This window comes from Cyprinus carpio, chromosome B13 (genome assembly GCF_018340385.1).
Source record: "Cyprinus carpio isolate SPL01 chromosome B13, ASM1834038v1, whole genome shotgun sequence".
NCBI classification, from domain to species: Eukaryota; Metazoa; Chordata; class Actinopteri; order Cypriniformes; family Cyprinidae; genus Cyprinus; species Cyprinus carpio.
In genome coordinates, this window is record NC_056609.1 from 30,614,379 (window position 1) to 30,619,279 (window position 4,901).

General features: G+C 44.5%; 1 long non-coding RNA gene across 1 annotated transcript in view; it reads left to right on the forward strand.

Annotated features, from left to right (window-relative positions):
- Nucleotides 1-1,032: 1,032 nt before the first annotated feature.
- The window catches only part of LOC109072142, a 13,872-nt gene continuing 10,003 nt past the window's right edge, over nucleotides 1,033-4,901 (forward strand). Inside the window, exon 1 of the long non-coding RNA XR_006156343.1 lies at nucleotides 1,033-1,200. This is a non-coding gene — a long non-coding RNA (uncharacterized LOC109072142). The remainder of the gene's footprint in view (nucleotides 1,201-4,901) is intronic.

The following is a 4,901-nucleotide window of genomic DNA, read 5'->3' on the forward strand; positions in this document are numbered from 1 at the left end:
TGGTGCATAAAGTCCGTGAGGGTGTTGGTGCTCGCTGCTTCCATATTGGTGAGATCGTTCTGTGATGGCGGGGTGAATGTAGGACTGGAAACAATAGCGAGTTATACAATTTAATGAAAATAAACAAACAAACAGGAATGAGACAATGATGCTGGGAAGACGACAATCCAAGATGGTGGTGAGGTGGTGAGGAATCCGGATGATGATGGTGAGAAGGCAGCAGGTGAGGATGGCACAGGAACTGCGGGGAATAGAGCCGAAGGTAAGTCTTTGTGGCAGAGTGATAGTGCGGAGAGTGGATGAGGTTCTGGGGAAACACGAACATCCAAACGCAGACAACACTGAAGCCAACAGACAGGGGAAACGACATTAAACAACGGTCTCACAAACACAAGACGTAAGACAAGCCATTATATAGAGAATGAGTAATGAGTGCCAGCTGTTGCTGATGACAATTATCGGAGACGCCCACAAACTAATCAGTGCAGACGCGAAACACACCGACTTCACCACAAAGTGCAAAACCCAGAGATCACGGTTTACCAACCGTGACAGTTTGTCCCTTCTGTTAAAGTGGATTAAATCTAGTCTCTTATCAATTGTGGGTAAATAACTGGTAAGCTGTAAATGGTATTTTAAAACCTTTTTAAGAGTAAATCCTTTTTGGCAAAATTTGTACTATTTTTGTAAAGTCACGTCTTTAATCACATTCTGAACCAGCAGGGTCCTTCATCTTATTGTAATTTCTTTTGGTTTAATCTTTCTTTTGGGTTTAACTTATTTTCCTGGGTGAAGAAATAACCCAGGTGGCATAGTTGGTTCTTTTCATTTTTAATACTTTTAGCCAAAGGTTACACATGTGCAGGTTTTTTGTTTTCTTCCATGGTTTGAATTTAATTGTATTGAAATTGCAAGTTGTTCATTGCAGCAAGTTGGTTTATTTTATTTATTTATTTATTTATTTATTTATGATTTTTTTTTTTGAGATAGCTGTTTTTTAGTTTTTTGATTTTATTATTTTTATAGGTTGAGTGATTGTGGCGTCACAGATGAAGGTTGTGCTGCTCTGTCTTCAGCTCTGAGATCAAACCCCTCACACCTGAGAGAACTGAATCTGTCGTGGAATAAACTAAGAAGTTATAGTATGAAGCTGCTCTCTGTTGGACTGAAGGATCCTCACTGTAAACTGGAGAAACTGTGGTAAGATCATATATGACACATGCTATGTAGTGCAGTGTTTTTCTGCCGTGGCACAGATTTGATAAGTAAAAAAATCCCACGGCACACCACTAAGCTGTTTTTTTCCCCCAATAATTAAACAATGTATCGTCAGAGTTGGTATTTTGGCTTCATATATGATCGGACACTTGCACTTAACATTTTCTAAAAAAAAAGAAATCATGCTCAAATGGTGTTAACGGGATTTTTGATGATTGAATGTTGGAGGTAGTCTGTGTTTTGTCCATCATTAGAACGGGCAGTTAATCTAATGCAGTAAATTAATTGCTTTACATTTTCATCTATTTACAGGTTATAAAGTTTATTGTAGCTATATGGGCATTCAGGTTTTCTTCTTGTTTACATCTGGACAAAATGTCATGATATAAAAGATGAACCACTATGCACAGGATATTTAAAATGTACAGAAGTGTATTGGCTACAACTAAACAGCAAATGCTAAGACTCCTATCTGCTCTTTAAACACACAAAAACATTAGTCTTTATAGACAGTGTTTCTTGAGTAAAGGAAACACTGTACTTATTCAAACATCAGTTCTTGATTACCATTGCATTGTGAAGAAGTAGACGTCTGTCTTCAAACTGTGCATCGCAGCACTTCAGTCTGAATGGAGTTATGAGGTTTGAGGTTTATGACAATTTGAGGCGTTATGAGGTTTAGTCACAAGCTGTTTCGAATGCTTTTCATTGGTTACATATAAAACCCTCAAACAGACATAACGATGACCAATAGCACTGATTTAAAATAATAACGAAATGTAATAGAGATATTAAATTTGTGATAATTTTCCATGGCACACCTGATAATCTGACACAGCACACTAGTGCAGGAGTTTTCTTGGTGGTTTGTGTTTTTGTTGATTTAGTTTTTTATGTTTGAGTAGAGTATTTATGAATACGAGCCAGCAAATCTTTAGCCATCCACTAGGGGGCAATCTGATTAGTCCCACTGCTAATCAGTCGACAGTTAGAGCAGAGTTGGCTGAGTATCAGTCAGTTTATTGACAGTGTAAGATGAATTACGGTTAGTCGTGTTGGGAATCCAACCACGTATTGGCATGTTGCTATCAGAAACAGGCTCAGCCATCACATTGAATCAGGCAATATGTTTATTATCAGGTTATATATTATAGATCGTTTCTGTGTGCACCGTTCACACAAATGAATCCGTGTCCGAAAGGGTTGAAAACCCCTGCCCTAGTGTGGTTGGGAACCACTGATGTATTGAATAGTGTCATCAATTAAGACAGATTTGCATAAGACAGAAATTTTGCATAAAATACAGATATAGTGGATATGAGAAATATTTATCCTGCTTGAATGAGACATGGAAGTTTTTATGATAATTTTTTGTGTTCTGTGACATTTTAGATATTAGTGATCCATCAAACATTGATTTGTGCTTTAACTTTGTACTTTATCTTTAATAATGGATTCACAGCTAAACTGATCTGATCTGAGAGAGTGAAGAGTGTGTCTGTCAGACACAGGACGGGAACACAGAGGTAGGTGAACGTGTAGCAGTATTTATTGTGACAGAGGTTACAGACACAGGAGAAGCAACAGGAATAGTCTTAACACGAAGAAGGTTGGAACTTAGCTCTTGTTGTGATGGAAGTAGATGACAGAATCAGAAGGCGGCACAGAGGAACTGACGAGGAAGGAACAACGGGTATCCAGGGGAACAACAATGGTAGCGAGGGTTCAGGTAAGTACATGTGGGTCAATGCTAGATCAGACGAGGAGTGAGGGGAAGTGATAGTCCTTATATGAGAGGCTGGTGATGATGGACAGGTGCTCAGAATTCTTGTGATTGTGAATGAGTAGGCGTGGCATGTGGAGAGGGTTTAGGCTGTGACTCCGTGACAGTACCCCCTCCTCCACGGGCGGCTCCCGACGGCCGGACGGGATTTTGACGACGGGGTCTGCCAAGACCCCGAGGAGCTGGACGATTTGGGTGTTCCTGATGGAATTGGGTAAGTAGAGTAGGGTCCAGGATGTCGTTGTGGTTCACCCAGCATCGTTCCTCGGGGCCGTAGTCTTCCCAGTCCACGAGGTATTCCAGCTGTGGACCCCGTCGTCTGGAGTCGAGGATGGCCTGTACCCGGTAGATGTTTTGAGTCTCATCGATGGCAGGAGGAGAAGGTACCACATCATCACCAGACTCTGTGGAGAGAGGAGATAAAGGGTCAGTGTGAGGTTTCAGTAACGAGACATGGAATGAAGGTGAGATAAGGTAGTGAGCAGGGAGGTTGAGCCGAGTCCCAGACCCTCTTGCTTTGCTGGAACCAGTGGTTGACAGCTGGAACCTCGGAGGGCTCACATGACCAGGCTGGAACCAGTGGTTGACAGCTGGAACCTCGGAAAAACGAGGTGAGCCCAGTGGTGGTTTGACGGAGTGAATTTTGTGCGTATTCAGCCCAGGGTAGGTACTGGCTCCAGCTGTCCTGGTTCTGGTGGCAATACAGTCTCAGGAATCTCCCGACTTCCTGGATCTTACGCTCAGTCTGGCCGTTGGTTTGAGGATGGTATCCAGAGGAGAGACTGATGGACACCCCTAGGAGACGGAAGAAGTTTGAGGATGGTCGTGAGATGAATTTGGGGACCTCGATCCGAGACAATGTCCTCTGGGAGTCCGAAGTGGCGGAAAACTTGATGGAACAGTGCTTCTGCCGTCTGTAGAGCAGTAGGTAGACCCTGGAGGGGAATGAGTTTGCAAGATTTAGAGAATCGATCAACCACGACCAGGACGCTTGTGTAACCTTGGGATGGAGGAAGATCGGTCATAAAGTCTACTCCAATGTGCGTCCAGGGTCACTCGGGGATAGGCAAAGGCACGAGTTTCCCTTCTGGTAGCTTCCTAGGGGTGTCAGCAACGGCACAGACTGAGCATCCTTGCACATATCGAGACGCCCGGTAGGCTTTGAGGGCCACCAGTAGCGCTGTTTCAGGAGGAGAGCTGCCCTTCTCCGCTCTGGGTGTCCAGAGCCCGGATGTATGAGTTAAGTCCAAGAGGGGCTGCCATGGGTTGGGGAACGAGAGACGCTTCCCCTCTGACCTCCCGGGCGGAGTTGGGTTTGTAGATTCTCATTAGTAATCTGTTGGTTGATGGTCCACTGAATCGGCAATGCTAACGGCTGAGGGAGAATGGGTTCAGGAAAGGATGTTTCCAGGATCAGCTTGGTAAAGTATGCAGAAAGGGCATCCGCTTTCTGGCAGTTCTTACGCCTGATCTATAGGTGACCTGGAAATTAAACCGGTGAAGAAGAGAGCCCCACGCCTGCTGGCGTATGATTCAAGCCGCTTATGGCGATGATCTGTAGCGAGAGCTCTGGAAAGTTGCCGTTTGCTCCGTCCAGCCAGTGTCTCCATTCCTCGAGAGCTGATTTAAGGCTCTGAGCTCGGTTTCCCGTCGTAATTCTGCTTTCTGCCGAGGGGATAACTTTTTTGAATAGAAGGCACATGGATGGAGCCGTGGGGGTTCACCCTTCCGCTGAGAGAGGACCGCTCCGATCCCGGTATCTGAGGCGTCAACCTCCACTATGAAGGGCAGATCTGGATTGGGGTGAACCAGGACCGGAGCGGATAGGAAGGCCTGTTGCAGTTGGGAGAAGGCTTCTCTGGCAGGTGTTGTCCATGATAGAGACTTGGGCCGGTTCTTC